Below are 16,419 nucleotides of genomic sequence, written 5' to 3' on the forward strand. Positions count from 1 at the left end.
AGCGGCGGTGGCTGCCAGGCTCAGGGCCTGCTGGTACCTCCAAGCTGGCCTGGGAAGTCCACTCCCCAGCCAGCCCCGGCCTGTGATGCTGGGCTGGGCTGTCATGCAGCTGCAGCGGGCTGTCATGCAGCTGCAGCGGGCTGTCATGCAGCTGGGAAGGGCCCTGCCCCCATGCGCCTCCCCATGAGGCCCTACCCAGCTGGCTGGGGCTCTATGACAGTCCCGTCTGGCTTAGGTGCGGGGAGCTGCACAGCCCCCATGGCCCCAGCACCAGCTGCAGCCTGTTGGGAAGGACCCAGACCCAGTGGCCCAGCCCAGGCTGACCCCTCTGCCCTCAGATGGACTAGTAGGCTGGCTGAGCTCAGCCCTGCACCCCAGCTGCTGACAAGGTAGGTGGATGGCAGGGGCCATGCCAGATGGCTCTGGTGATGCTCCCTGCCCTGCTACTGGATTGGGGAGAGCGGGGAATGGTGGACAGGGGCTGCCGTCCCCTGGTAGAGGAGGAGGGGGAATAAATCCTCTCCCTGCTCCATTTGCTTCAGGGGGCCATGAGTCTGGCCCTTCCCCCACCCCTGCTTGGTCTAGAGAGCAGAGGGGTGGGGCCAGCTTTGCTCTCTGGAGAAGACAACACAGCCCTGCCCAGGGCTGCAGAGGATGCTGGGGGACTCTGATTTAACTTAAATCAGGAAGGGGTTTGGGACAGAAGTTGCATAAACTGGTTTGACCCAAATCAGTTAAGTCTGATACTACATTCAACCAAGTTGATCTTAGACCAGTTTTGGCCATTTTGAAACTGGTTTAGGTGCATGGAACTTATGTTCTGTTACAGGTTTAAACTAGTTTTGGATCACTTAAACTGGTTTATGTGTAACTTCTGTCCCTAGCTATGCTGATTTGCACCAGGGAGACCTGGCTCACAGTGCTTTTCAGTGTTTGTTGACATAGCTTGAGCTTGTTAAAAAAATGAACAAATGAATTGGTATTTGTTGCTTGTCCAGCAATCAAGGCGGCTCTGGCCCTCCATTCCTACTCACCCCCATGACACCAATGAGGCATCTCCACATAGTACACAGAGGAGCTATGAGCCTAAGCCAAGTCTCTTTTTGTCTCCCCCATAGTTTTTTTCCTCATCAGCCTTAGACCAAGACTCCTCAGTGAAGCTAATACTAATTTATATCCTGTTTTGTGCAGGTGGCTAGATCAGTTTTGTTGCAGAAGAGTCCCTCATACTCCACCTGGGTAATGCTTATGGGCATGTGCAGATGAAACAGGGGCCCTAAACTGAAGCAGTGCTAGGGGGCACCACAGCTGTGGAGGGAAGCACTGGGCCCCTGCGCAACTCAGGCAGGCAGGAAGGCTCCAGGGGGAATAAAAACAAAAGATCAGGCTCGCCACTTTTCTTCGGTGGAGCTGCTTTCCCAGGCTGCTGCCAGGCTGCCTGCAGGGCTTCCTGCAGAGCCGTGGAGCTGCATGGTGTCTGGTGCTTCACTCTGCATTTCTAGGGGCAGCAAACTGAAACTCCTTAAAGGAGTTTTAGTTTTCTGCATCCCAAGTCATTTAAAATGCATTACACAGCTGAATTTCCTACAGCAGCTGGAATTAATGCGCAATACTTCGCCAAGGTGTGCAAACACTGACACCATTAAAGTGCTGCAGAAGTTTTTAACCCGCTTTAAAGTGTCGCGCACACACGCCTCTCATTTCATCTACACATGGCCTATGAAACAGACATCTTTTCATTTGGGACAAGAACAGAGTTTCAGGAGTTTTTTTAGGCACAGACTGAAATCAAAATTTCCGTAGCTATTTTGGATTTCAAATCCAACATTTCTGTTTGTAAACATCTCAGCAGCTGAGAGACTGTCTTCCTTTCCCTCTCCTAGGAGGCATCTGAGGCATCAGCTGAAATTGTTTCTTTTGCTTTACCCCCCTGTGCACTACCTACCTCAGTGACTCAGTGAGATGGGTATTTTGCATGTAATACTAATTAGATAAAACAGGTAGGCAGGCAACAGTGGATAGCTGCTACCCTGCTAGGGACAGATGGGGGGCCATTTCTTTTTAGGATAGGGTCTAGTTCACTGAACACACTGCCTCTGATTTACTTTCCTCATGGCCCTACATATATTCCTCTCCTGGATACCCACTGAGCCAGCTTTAAGAGGAGGTCTGGAGGGTGCTCTGGGCAGTGTTAGCCAATGGCCTTACAGTAAAGAACTTTTCTGGGGAATGGGAGATCAAGTTTAACCACCCTTAGGTGAGGCAGGGGTCTAGAAATTGAGCCTCATGCTGGGGAAGCGCCTTAACCACTAGGCTAAAAGGTAGGATGACTCTCTTCTAGCGCCATGCAGCCACTACCTATGTGTACTCTGTGACCACACTTTCAGGTACTTAACTGCAACTACTCACTAGGGGTGTGCAAAACAGGCCCTATTTGATTCAGATTTGGATTCAGACTGAATCAGGGACAGTGATTCGATTTGTTGATTTGGATCACTGTCCCCGATTCAATTCGGCCAAATCCAAATCTGAAGATTCAGTGCTGACTCGGAGACTCAGCAATTCGGCCAGAGATGCAGCTTTAAATGTTTTTCTACATACCTTGAGGTACCCAGACCCGGCTCATGAATGCTGAGATGCTGTGGTGGATGGAGCATCCTACAGGAGTGGGGGTGGGGCCTCCAGATGCTCAGCGGTGAACCGGCCGCGGGGGGACCCCAGGTGTCCCCCCAGACCCAGGAGGCACCAGTTGCTGAGCTGGGGGAGGGGGGGCTGTGCACTCCCCGGGTCCACCTTCTGGTCCATTTCTGGGTCTGCTTCTGGTCCACTTCTGGGTCTGCTGCTGAGCACGCTGGGGAGCTCCCTGCACTCCTGTGGGACACTGCATCTGCCCCAGCATCACAGCTTCATGAGCTGCCTGGTACCTTGAGGTATGTAGAAAAAACATTTAAAGCTGTGTCTATGTCCAAATTGCCGAATCTTTCCGAATCTCTCCGAATTGATTCAGAGGGTTCCAACTAGATTTGGAGAAATTAAAAGGTCTCCTGATTTGATTCGGATTCAGAGATTCAGCCACTGAATCAGGCCAAATCTCCGCTGAACCAAATTGGTGACCGAAGCTTCGCACAGCCCTGCTACTCACCTACCCAGGTGATTCTGTTGTGCCACAGAGCATACACAGCAATGGTGGAGCAGGGCACACATAGCTGCAAAGGTGGAAATAGAATCCAAAATCTGTGTCCCACAAATGCCACTTATGCAGCTACATTTGGATGCACATGTATCACTTACATGAATAAAGAAGAAATAGAATTTCTCTGTTCCATGTAAGCCACTTTATACTGCACCAGCTGTGCAAAAAGCTGACTAGAGAATTTTCTGTGCATGAGGTAACTCTCTGGTACCTATAGGATGAATGATAGAGGCAGCTATATTGTCTCTTCCTCCCTGATAAAGTAAGGAGATGTGCTTTGGGCCTAATGCATTAAGGTTCCTTCAAATCAGACATGCCTTCAGTAGCTGTTTAACTTCCCATGGTCAGGTTCTTCTGGCTCAAATGACACTATCAACAGTTATGTTTCATCACAGGAGTCATATCCTTTTGTTCCAATTAAGGAACCTTATTGTCAATTCCTAATGTAATGTTTACTCTGTGATGATGTACAAGATGCAAAATGCACATAGATCTTGCCCCGCAGCGATAAACCCAGGAAAGGCAAATGCACAGGGTAGGAAAAACTTGGAGTTTTTTTACAGATGAATTTTCTCTCTTGGACCACTTCTTATGGGCAATACAGAAGCACATCTCTAGACTACCCCTGCAGTGGACAAGCTGGCAGTTTGCTAGACTGTGATGGACAGAACAGTCAACAAATAGGAGGCAGTGTGGAAAAAGGCAAAAAGAGAGGAGGAGCAGGAGGAGAAAGTGGCCAAATGGATGGTAAGAAGGTTGGCAGCTCTGTTACAGTACATGGTATAGGATTGAAAGCAGTAAGAGAAAAGAGCAGAAGTCTAAGTCAGTGAATAATTATTTAGAGACTTTAGTCTCTGGCGGATGAACTGGTTCAAATGAAAGGCAAATTGACCTGGAACTATGGATAATATTCCAACTACAGGCCACTCTTTTGAAGACTCATATATTTGGTATCTTAAACCATTGTTTTGCATTCCTTAGCATCACTTTCCAGATTCCAAGACTTGATGTGGAAATGCTGACAGGATGAAGGTATTCTCAGAGTATTTCCAGCTCAATCAGGAGAAGAAATTCATGACTCGGGAAGAAGCTTCTTCTTATTAAAATTCGAGTTCTTTATCATTAAGCTCTGGCTGAAAAATAGATAAGGAGTTTACAATGTTTATCAGTAAACCTCATCTTTAAAAAATTGTTGTGGAAATTCTTACTTTACCATGTTTAAGAAGCTAATGGATTCCACTAAATGAGACAGAAAAAATGTTATAAAGTTTTTGAGTCCTATTCCTAGTAGCCATTGCATGGTTGTCATAGAAAGTGTCTAGTTGGTCTCATACAAACACTATAAAATGTATATGATTTATGCATTTGTTTGTCCATGCTATCAGCAAAGCTGCCAAAAAAGGAGCTGTGCAGTAATGCATGGTAACAAAACATTATCCAGAAAGGTCTTTACATTAATCGGTAATGGAACTAATGCAAACCACTAAGGGTCATAATCTGGTAGCACCCATCTGAGCAAAAAATACCTGCTCCAAGACCTCTCTTAAGTGCATACCAGTGTCAATGTCCTCATTAGACCAGAATATCAACCACAATAAGGAAAGGAAATCAAGTTGCTGTAATAATGGGAAGAAGTTTATTGTAGTGCTGTATATTGATGCCAGAACAATGAGCTTTCCATAGCAAAAAGCAAGGCCTCCATACCAAGAACAACCAGCTGGTATTATGTTCAGTACATTACAGGAGTGGGATATTGCTAAATTCTCAGCCTTTACCTAACTCTGTTTCCACTGAAATCAGTAAGAATTTCACCACCCATTGACTCAAATAGGAGTATAGTTAAACCAGTACTGAAGAGTTCTGGAAAATAAACTCAGTTTAATACTGTGTTTATAACCAGGCCAACTAACGTGTTCCGATATGTAATGATGTAATTTCCCAGGCCCTTAGAGAGCCACTTCCTGCTGTGCTGCCTATAGCAAATACAGTTAACTTGTATAAAAATGTTGTATTTTTGCTCTGTTTCTCCTAATCTCTCTCTACTTGTCTGTCTGTCTTTACTTAGTGTGGAACCTCCCAGCTCAAAGCAGGCTGTTTTGAAACATGGGATGCTGAATACACAAGACACTGTGGGTGTTTTAATTAGAGCAGCTCCCGAGAGCCACTCTAATTAACGGCCCCACCACCACCACCCCAGAGCACGTTATGCCTTATGAGATTAAGTACGGCATGTAGCTAAATAATTCTTAGCATAGATCTGGGGGATCATGTATTCTGGGTGCCATGAGAAGGTATGTTCTGCTGCTCGTAAGTGATCCTTTTTATTTCTTTATAAAAAAAGATTAACGTATACACAGTCATGTACTCCATGTCTTGCTGTAGCCTGAGACAGCTAGAATGTTGTGGTTATGGCTTGGACTCTCGTCTTGTTTTGCTTTACTCCCATTTCATTTACGAGCATATACAAAACAATGGAAAACACTGTGCTGAAGGAGACTGAAGATGTGTTGACACTGAAAAAGGAAGTGCTAAATATAAGAGTGGCTAAATGTGAGCTTAGTGATCTTAGCATTCTGTGTCATAGGAAAAACAAACTCTAAGTTAAGTTCAGGCATATGGAGCTTAACACCTAGGCTTAAAATGTCTGTGAGTGGGTTAAAGAACCTTAGGCCCAAAAAAGTCAACTGGGTCACTGAGATTACACTTAATTGGCTGTGTGGGAAGCCATCCTTTCTACAGCTCAGCCTACACTGAAGCTTTGTACAAAGCCTTTTCATTAGCTACTGTGGACACGCAGCCAAACATCTCAGCAAATAGCAGCACCATTATGTCTTCCCAGGAAGCAAAGAAGCCCAGTCACCAAAACTTTCCCAGTTTCCTCACAGACTCTTATTCATAGTCCTCCATCTGGGCTCCCTGATCAGCTTCTCCCAGCCCCCTGAGTCCCTCCTTGCCCTCTATCCACCCAGACATGTCTTCCCCTGTATTCCACAGGCCCTTTCTTCAATACACTGGCTGGGGCACCTTTAGCTCAGCAGCCCTCCATAGCAGAATTATTGATAGTAAATTGAATATATATTTTTCTAGGAAGGGATTTCAATCTAGGCCAGTGTCACTTATGCCTCTCTTTGAAAGATTAAAAGATAGCATTGTCTCTGGTGGAGCGAGCCTAGAAGGTTATTTACATAGCTCAGACTACAAGGCTATTGCTGTCTTTCACAGCACCAGAGGCCTTTAGCCTGTGCAGCAAAACTACAGTCTTGGGTTTACCTATAGTGGCTCAGTGAAAACTCCACTGTGCTTGTATTGGCTCTTCTTTGGCATTTGTATTTGTTTTGACCAAAGCATGTGCTCCCTTATCTTGACACCAGTAAGTCTGTTCCCCTCCTAGCTGCATGCTCAGTAAACATTATGTGGATAGTCCAGAGTCCCACAGTGCACACTGTTATCTAGGTACTGCGCTTTGACTGAAGCAAATCCACTGAAAAAGAACAAAACGTCTTGATGACTTCTGTCAAGCTGTGTTTTTGAAAGAATACATTGTACAAAGTTTTCTCTACTGTTCTAGAGGCCAAATTCTACCTCATATATGTAACCACTGGCTTCCACTGAGAATTGTGTGTAAGTATCTGACAGCAGAATTTGATCCAAAAGGCCACTACACCCTTCTATGATGTTCTTGTGCTCAAAGCATTTTCTGGAGGTTATAGGGACCTATATAAAAATAGCTACATATTGTTATTTACATATTGTTTCCACATATTAAGAGGTGGTGCCATGATCCACATTCATGAGAGGCACTTGCAACCTGACTAGCATGAGAAACTTGGAGTTATAAGGAAATGCTCCTTTCTAAGATTTACTAAAAGACATTTCATACATAGATCAAGACAAACACCCATGGGCAGTCCAGGAAATTTAACTCATCTGATGTTCAGGGCCAGATCCTGGGGACAGAGTCTTGCATCCTTTGGAAAGATCTGGATTCAGGTATCAGAAGAGGATTGGCTAAATTCACTCATGACACCAAATTATGGGAAAGTGTGGTCACGCTAGAGGATAGGCTGGTGATTCAGGCTGACCTGGACAGGCTCACAAGGTGGGCAGATCAAAACCTGATGGTATTCAACCTGGAAAAATGCAAGGTGCTCCACTTCAGAAGGAAAAACCCACATCTTACTTACAGGCTCAGCAGTATTACATTCATTAGCACCACGACCGAAAGAGACTTGGGGGTCATGATTAACCACAAAATGAAAATAAGCCACCAATGCGATACTGCAGCTGGTGAAGCAAACAAAACCCTGACTTGCACCTACCAATGCATCTCGAGCAAGATCTAGGAAGTCGTCCTTCCAGTTTACTTAGTCCTGGTGAGTCCACAACTGGAGTACCATGTCCTGTACTGGGCTCTGCACTTTGGAAAGGAGGTGGAGAAGAGAAGCTTGTGAGAGTCTAGAGGAGAGCCCCACACATGATTAAAGGACAAGAAAACAGGCCTTATGAGGAGAGTCCAAGAGGCATGGGACTCTGCACCCTGGAGAAGTGAAGGCTCGGGGGATTTAGTGACTGCCTGTAAGTATGTAAGCGGTGTGCATCAGGAGCTGGGAAAACATCTGTTCACCAGGGCACCCAAGGGAATACAAGGTCTAACAGTCACAAACTCTGGAAAGACCATTTCAAACTGGACATAAGAAAAAAATTCCTTACTGTCTGCGTCCCCAGAGCCTGGAATAGACTCCCCCCAGAAGTGGTGCAAGCACCTAGACACTTTCAAGGTACACTTGGATCCCTATCTTGCTGGGATCATTTGACCCCAGCAGACTTCCTGCCCCTTGGGCAGGGGGCTGGACCCAAAGATCTTGCGAGGTCCCTTCCAGACATAATGTCTATGAAATCTATGAAGAGAGCTGAGAAATAAAGATGCTTCTGAACAGAGGTGGAGAAACAGCAATGTGGGGGTTTGCTTGCCCAGTCAATTCCAGATGGAAAACCAAGGCACATCTATCTTAGGTGCCTTTAAAACAAGAACCTTGTAGTATAATGCTAAGATGAACTAGAGAACTAGAGACCACACCGTTCCCTCACTCCCAGCTTGGCTTTCCTGGATGAAAATTTCCCAAGGAAAAATTAAACAATTTTTTGTTGAATTTGTCTTCATAAAAACCTCTCATTTCTCTCTTCCATACACTGTTCCTCCAAGGCAGGTAGTAAACTGAAAAAGTCCATCAAATATAGCCATTCCTACTCCACGCTGAACTTTCTCAGGGCTCCAGTCTCACATCACAAGAATAATGTTTCCTGTATGTGGAGTAGACGTTGACTGCAAGGACTGACAGCGGTGCCAAAAGTCATCTTACACTCTGCCCAAAAACATAGCCAACCCCTGTGTTAGTCCAAAATATGATCTTTTTTTCTGCATAAGTAATATCTATGTAAATACGCATGGATGGCTTCTTGATCCAAAACAAAGGCTTATTTGTGGCCTTGGTCACAAAGGCTGTTTAAACGTGCTTGGAGGTGGGGTGGGGAGGCGTTTTAATTAGAGTGGTTTCCAGACAGTCACTCAAAACACCACAGCATCATGTGTATTAAGCCCTTGCATGTTTAAATTGATGAGGTTTAGTTAAAGCGCCCCATGGCCATTTTTCAGTGCACAGGGGCTTAGTACATGTGATGCTACGGCGACACTGCAGTGTTCTAATTAAAACCCGGAGCTGACTCGATTAATCTGCTCCATGTTCCCATTTCTGCTTCACATGCCGAGTCTGCTTAAACACATTGTAATTAGAATGCATCAGACCGTGTGTACAGGCAGCCAGAGAAGGTAAGTAACCTAACACTCCAACGTAACCCTATGCTGATAAAGCAATTCCACCTCAAAATAAAATGCATATCAAGGGGTGCAGATACAATACCATTTACACATGTGCGGTCTCCCTTTATACCTAATGTTTATACTGGAGTGGACACACAATATACAGCCCTTTCCCAGTGCAAGTTCTTCTACCCTGTGAAAACTATGTAGTAAATACACAATTGTGTGTGTGCCATGTATCCATTTCAGCACACTACCGGGGACTAGCCGAACCTGCTCTTTGACCACATAGCGTGTGAAGTGTTAGCTGCACCTGGTCTAGATTTAAGTGGCTTGCTTTATGTCACCTAAACCTGGATCAGGAGTGGCACAGACAGATTTTTGTTGCTGCCAGGAGCAGCACAGGGAGCCCAAGCTAGGGTAACTCAGAGTGGCAAGAGAGCTATCAGGATTGGGGGAGGGGAGAATGGGGATGGCAGGTTTGCAGGGGGCTAGTAGGTCCAGGGTGGGGGTGTTGCTCAGTTGTCGGGTGGGGAGGTCAGGGAGCTAAGAATAGCCTAGTCAGAGTCTAACTATGCCTTGACCTTTGTTAAGACCAAATACTCAGCTGGTAGGTCAATATGAACTTTATACGAACTTTATTCTTTAAATTCTGCTTCCTAAAACTTCCTTTTATATGCAGTCTCCATTTGAAGTAAAAGCAGAATGCTTTCCCTTAAGCTCAGCTATCCAAGATCAATAGGATAGTTTTGCCTGACCTGATTAACCACACAGGGCTAGAACATAAGAATAAAACATATTTTTCCTGGCTGAAACCATCCACATATGAGATTTCCCACACCTTAAAAGGGATAAACAAGCAGCTTCATAAAGCTAAGTACCATGAAGACAATACTGAACATATTATGAGAAAGTATAACCTGAACACAGTAGTCCTTTCTACTTTCTGTCTTATTTCCAGCATTCCCACAGCAGTTTGCCTTTTGAGTCCAGCCATACATGCTTCCAGGCAAGTTGACAAGTTCAAGCACGAATTTAAATTTAATCTTTGAATATAACCCATACCTGACATCTTTAATTATTAGGCTAATGCGTCATATTTACATTAATATGAGCACTACTTAAATTCAATTATGACAATTCTTCTGTGAATTCTTTCAAAGACATTTCAGTGGCTTGGACTCTAGGCCATATAATCAGAGCTGAATCAAAGAAACAGGTTTGCTGTCTATAACCAAATTGTTTCTGTACCTGGTTGCTGACTACAGCATGCTTTGCTTGTGCTTGCATGGATGTGCCTAGCAATTTACATTCACTTTAAGTGAGGTGAATCGAAGGACAGAGACCAGAAGTCCTGTGAAATGTGGGTCCACAATAAAGGACCCACAGTAACAGATTAGATTAATGGCAGTCTAACACAGATTATATCTGCCCTTCTGCTTGAGGGCATGAGCCCATAATTTGTTATTTGTTCTTGCAGTGTGGGAATACTGCTCCTGTCAGATACTTATATTGCTGCAATGACCAGGGCAATGCTTTCATCATCAGCTGGCCAGCAGGCTGCCACCACTGCGTTCACATGTGACTTTGTTCCATCCAGGACTTTTTTCCTAGTAAATCAGACATGTGGAAAGCTGAGTTGCACCTCACCTCAGGTGGGCAATACAGCTGGGGCACAGCACTTGGCAGCACCCCATGTTCTGCACTGCCTGTAGTTGATGATGTTGTTTCTGACTTAGAAGGGCCCGAGACCCACACACTTGAAGGCCTGTTTTTCTCTCTGTGCAATCCTACCATGGGCATGACCAGCGGCAGCACTTCAGCTCCACCCCTTGTTTTCAGACAGTGAGTTGCTGGCAGGGCATTTCACAGGAGGGGCCTTCAGATTTGAAACCCCCATCCCCTCCATGGTTTGGAATAGGCCCGTTGACCTTCAGGGCACACTGTAAATCCTCTCTTTTCCCAGGCTTTTGGGGAGGGAATGGAGCTCTGAGTTTTAAAATATGATGGAGTATTTCACCCCTCCAGTCTTTGTTTCCAGAGAAGTTCCCACATTGATAGCGGCTTGTATAGTTGTCCTGTATTTTTAACATCTAGGGATGGTGCCTGGATTCCTCAGTAGCAACTTCTTACTGTTTTGTATAAATCTAAATAAACAAATGTTTGCCAAACCAGTTGGGCTATATTTATGCTAGATAAGATTTATGCTAGCTAAGGTAAACCCTGGGGGAGAACGTAGTATTAAATTTAACCATCAAATGTGCGTTAAAATAACAACTTGCCTTTTTTCTACACTAGGAACTTAAAACACATTAATAAAGATGTATTAACTGATAGTGTTAAAATCACAGCTTTTCCTACAAAAGCCAAGACTTTATGGAAAAGCAAGGAGAATATATGTTCTCTAATGTATCTAAATATAATCTTTGAAAACAAACTTCCCATGAGTCCAAAGCCCTGAGTAAAAGCCTGTTTCCCCACTGAAGTTCCTCATTAAGGATAATAGGTACTTGGTAAATCCATCCAGGCCCTCAATACAAGGGTGAATTTCACTCTTAAGACACAGGGTAGGCAGGTAAATTGGGGTGATACTTGTGTACGGAGACAGTCTTTTTCCCCGAATGCCAGTCTATGCTGATGGTAAGTAATGACTGGATCTTTAAAAAGACAGAATTGTCTGGCTTCAAATAAGGAAACAGCTAATCTGTTTAAGTACTAAATGTAGTTATGTAATTTCCCGGTGTGCTCCTCTTTCTCCCTAGGTCTCATTTTCAAATCTAAATAGTTAAGTTGACAGTGGCTGTGCATTGCAAAACAGATCATGTTACCTTATACTGCTGAGGATACATAACCGTGGAAGGACTTATCATGGGCATGCTGGCAGATTTTTGCCACATTTCTTTACCTATAACAAACACAGTAAAAAAAGAAGAGGGAGGTGCCACATAGTTATTAAGGTGCAGTGATGTATTTGTTCCACTCGAGGGAGCTCGAGCTTTTGAGTAGATAAGGTGAAATACTCCCCTCTTTATACTGAAGAACTTGACAGTGAAAAACAATCCCTGAGGAGGAAGTTAGAAGATGTGAACATTAGACAGGAGTTCTAATGACTGAGGACGATTCGGTGAGCAATAGAGAGTGTCTAGGTCCTACAGGTAACCAGCACTTTAGAAAAACTAACTGGTTCCTTCCCAGACCTCAGCAAGGATATTTTGAGCCTCAAAGCTTGTCTAATATCTCTCCCAAGTACATAGTTTGTCCAATAACATACATTACAACAAATCTTGCTTCTCAAATGATCATAACAACAGCGAATCTCCCTCAGGGAGTCTGATTCTCCACTCCATGTAGGAATGAGTCAGGGGGTGCGTGTGCACCACTATGATATGCCACCTTTTGCTTCCCTAAATTCTTGGATACTCCAGGCCTGCCCACCTCCTTCATAGGTCAGAGCATTTTAAGGACTGCTCCAGGCCCTTGTTGGCCACTGCAGTAGTCAGGAATGGCCAAAGCATAGAGTGGGCATGTCTATGCCTGAAATTAATGTGTATGAATAAACTCAGAAGCTTATTGCTCCAGAGTTTTTTTGTTCCTGGGCACACCATTTTAATGTGCACCCAGGAGCAAAAAACTCCAGAGCACATTGTCCTGCAGTTTTTTTATGCACAGCACTTGGAGCCCAGTCAGAGCAGCCGGGGGAGGGGGAGGGGCTGAGGCAGGAGGGTGCTGTTGGCTAGCCCCCTGCTGAAGCACCTTCCTGCCTTAGCCAGCCCAGTCACCATCTACATATGTGCTGCAGTGCACAAAACAATGCTGCTGCAGAATAGCACTTATGTTTAGCCGGACTATCTTGTGGCAGCATGTATTAGTCTACTGCAACCTAATAGGGTCGCACATGTAGATGGTGATATTTTATTGCACAGTAAATTAGTGTACTGTGCAGTAAACATCTTGCTTAGACATGCCCAGTGTGCTCCAGCCATGCCCTTCTCCAGCAAATCCTATAGCTGAGGGGTTGCAACATGGAGTTGTGTAGAGCTGGCAATACCAGGTCTATACCAACTGGCAGATCCCCTACTTGAGAAGCATTCCTCAGAGAATTGATTCACTGCCTTTATAGCTGTTGGATCAGCACATAAAGACCATTGAGTAAAACTGGGCGCCTAAGAGGAAAGTTCATTTTCCACATACAGGCCTAACAAATAATACTGGATTTTACTATGCCACACCACAGTGAGTGTGTGTAATATGCCACACTATGACTTAGCATTACATGGCACAACAGAAATTCAGTATGTTGCAAAAGACTCTGTCTTTAAGAAAACTTGACTACATATAAAAGGTGAGGTTGAAGAGAAGCATCCTCCTAATCCTTCCGAATCCCATTATCTTGCAGGTACCTGCCACTTGATGTCTAGATGGAGAGCAGTAAAAACTGGCACCAAGCAAGATGTTCCACTTTCACTGGATGCCTGTCCTACACTGGCCTTCTTACACCTGAACAGGTAATAAACAACATAAAGAACAGAACTGAAGTAGTCAGCCTGAAAACGAGCTCAGTCTCCTGTCCCTGATCAAAAAAGGACCCTAGTGTGTGAGTCTTTGGGCAACTGAGATGCTTCAGGACACAAATGAAGGGAGAGATGCATCCCAGATTCATTAGAGACAGTTAAACCTGATTCATCCTGTCTCCAACCACTCCCTGCCCTGTCTCCTAAAAAGGGAGAATACTAAGGCGTTCTCCATTCAGGGTCAGGTGTCAGAGACAGATCTGTATAAAACCCAGCTTCTTGTGTGAGTCAGAGTTGTTTGGGAACTGCTTCAAGCTACTGGAAAAAACCAACTAGTTTATTAGCTGGGGTGACTCTCAAGCTAATTCACCTCTACTGGAAAAGAGGTGAGCTAATGAAAACTTGTAATATGAAATTAAAAGGGCTTGAAAATAATTCCAAAGTGCTATTTAGCATTTTCTATCTTCAAAGCATTGAACAAGCAGTATCTAAGTAGTTCTCACAACCCTCCTGTGGGGTACTATCCCTGTTTTACAGATGCGGAAAAGTGAGGTACAGAATAAAGTGACTTACCTAGCACGAGAGTGTCAGAGACAGGACTCAAATCAGCAGTTCCTGGCTCCTTTGCTCAGTTCATGTGGCTTCCCTCATAAGCACACAACTATGCAACAATTCTTAGTGACCAGGCTTACTGGCATGTATAAACCTTTCTCATTTAATTTATAATAAGCACATCCATGTCTTCAATACATTCACATACGACTACTCCCTAAAATACATGCTTTTATTTCTTCATATAGGGTTAAGTTACACATTATACTTAGACCATACTAAGGGCATTTAAAATGCTAGCATCCACACACTAAAACTCCTTAACTTATGCTAAGTGTCCTCTGAATGTCTCAAAGTTCACTTGTGCCACTTCAGACAAGGATTAACTCTGGGCCATGCTACCTAATTTTTATTAGAGTAACTTCAGTCTGCTCTGCAGAGCTAAAATGAGCAATTTTCAGTCTTCTAGTATCCCAGGATGCACTTCTCTCAGCTCCTACCCTTCTGTGTCCTGGTTCTAGCTACGCCCCTGCTCACCAGTTTTCTAGCAGCAAGTCAGAGCTGTACAGGCAAGAAGCAGTTTTAATCCTAAATATGCAACTGCTCACAGCATATTCTAACTTTAACACTGCTTAACATTCCAGAGATTTAATATGGTCCAAGTGTAATGTGTAACTTCACCCATATAGAGAGTGAAAAATTAAAAGGGACTCCCTCCCAGTGGATACTATTTTACATCTGAAACATCACAAATGTTATTCTACATACAGGCATGAGCCCCCTACATGGAGGCAGGTACAGATCCTCAATATGCCTAGGAAAGGCCAGTGGCCAGATTCCCTCACTGGGCATCCCGGATAGGGATTTTTTCATGGATTTTTCTACACCCAGTACCCCTGTGGATTAGGACAGACTGGGGACAAGACCTATGCTCTTATCTCCCTGCTTCTCTGGGAATCAGTGGATACCCAGGGAAGAAGCAGTCATTACACTCCCTGAATCATGAGGTCTTTATATTAGTAATAGGAGCAGGGCAGGGGGGTACTTATGCTTTCCCATGTAACAACCAGGCACAGCCTAGACCTTTGCTTGTGCACATGCCTCCAAAGGGTTTTGTATGTGCACAGCTGGAGATTGAAGGCCTTCATCTGTTCACATAGGTGCGAGTGCCTGGAAGGTGTTTGCAGGGCATTTGTATATATACAAAAGGAGTCTCCTTTGAGAGGGGTTCCAGATGAACTGTTTGGCTCCCCATTTGGTTATGTTTGCCAGGCATTTAAGGCTGATGAAGAAACAGGAATCATTAGAAATGGGAAAGAAAGGCACAGCTAAGTTGTGGGAGCAAAGAGGAAGTTGAAACATTTGAAATTTTAGTGGCTCACCATGACTTGAAAAAGAGTTGGTGATAAGGGGGAGTGCACCTAATGGCCATTGCTACATATCTTATTCATATGGGCTATACTAATTTATCCTTGTGGTAGGTCACACATTTTATTTTTAGGGAGATGGAGGATTTCTCCCTTGATTGCTCCTTTGGCCTTTTGTTTAAGGGCAAGCAAGACTTGGAGATGTCTGGACTCCAAGGCCTCTGGAATTAAGGCCTGTACATAGGATGCCTGCCATGGATCTGGGAGCATCTGAAGCCCCAGGCTGAAGAGTCTGGAAGGGAGGATACTTGCTGGTGGTAGTACCACAGACTTGAATGATTGAGCTCTGCTCAGTTGATATAATACAGAACTGATTTGGCTAATTTGGCCTAAAACACAAAATTAAAGGGAAAAAAGCATGTTTGCCCAATAAAAGCCATGTTATAGTCATGATCAGTATTGGTTACATTTAATCGATGTAGTTGGTTTCCATTACTGAGTACATGCTACTAGAGAAAAAAACATAGCGTGTATTCAGGTAAAAATAGTATTATTACTGTAGCATGTAAAAGCACTGGCTGTGTATCATGATTTTGTTGTGCCAGACACAGAACCAAAGGACAGTCAAACGCTGAACCAAAGGACAGTCCCTGCCTCAATATCAGAGCATCATGTTGGTGAATTTATGAGTTCATGCTGCATGCTAGACAATAAATAGCTATTTTTGAATAATATTTGAGTTAAAGCCAAATGGGCTCCATGATGGGCAGAATGGTTGCAGATAACATAAGAGTTTTCAGCAAGACTCAGTGTCAGAGGCCGTCTCCAAAGCCTTAGCCTTGATAGAGTCAAGCCTATATAATGATAATTTTCTTCACTAAGTATATTGGTCAGAAATCTGCTGTGGCATCCTATGTTTTAAGCAGGCAGTGCTAATTTTCAGGGATACTCCCTTTCTCCAGGCTTGTTATATATTTG

The 16,419-nt window shown here is 44.2% G+C and overlaps 1 long non-coding RNA gene across 1 annotated transcript in view; it reads left to right on the forward strand.

Annotated features, from left to right (window-relative positions):
* The window catches only part of LOC109291288, a 358,390-nt gene that overhangs the window by 238,103 nt on the left and 103,868 nt on the right, over positions 1 to 16,419 (forward strand). The window contains exon 3 of the long non-coding RNA XR_002095802.1: positions 13,408 to 13,516. This is a non-coding gene — a long non-coding RNA (uncharacterized LOC109291288). The remainder of the gene's footprint in view (positions 1 to 13,407; positions 13,517 to 16,419) is intronic.

Source organism: Gavialis gangeticus, unplaced genomic scaffold, assembly GCF_001723915.1.
Source record: "Gavialis gangeticus isolate Ggan-Ray unplaced genomic scaffold, GavGan_comp1, whole genome shotgun sequence".
Taxonomy (NCBI): domain Eukaryota; kingdom Metazoa; phylum Chordata; order Crocodylia; family Gavialidae; genus Gavialis; species Gavialis gangeticus.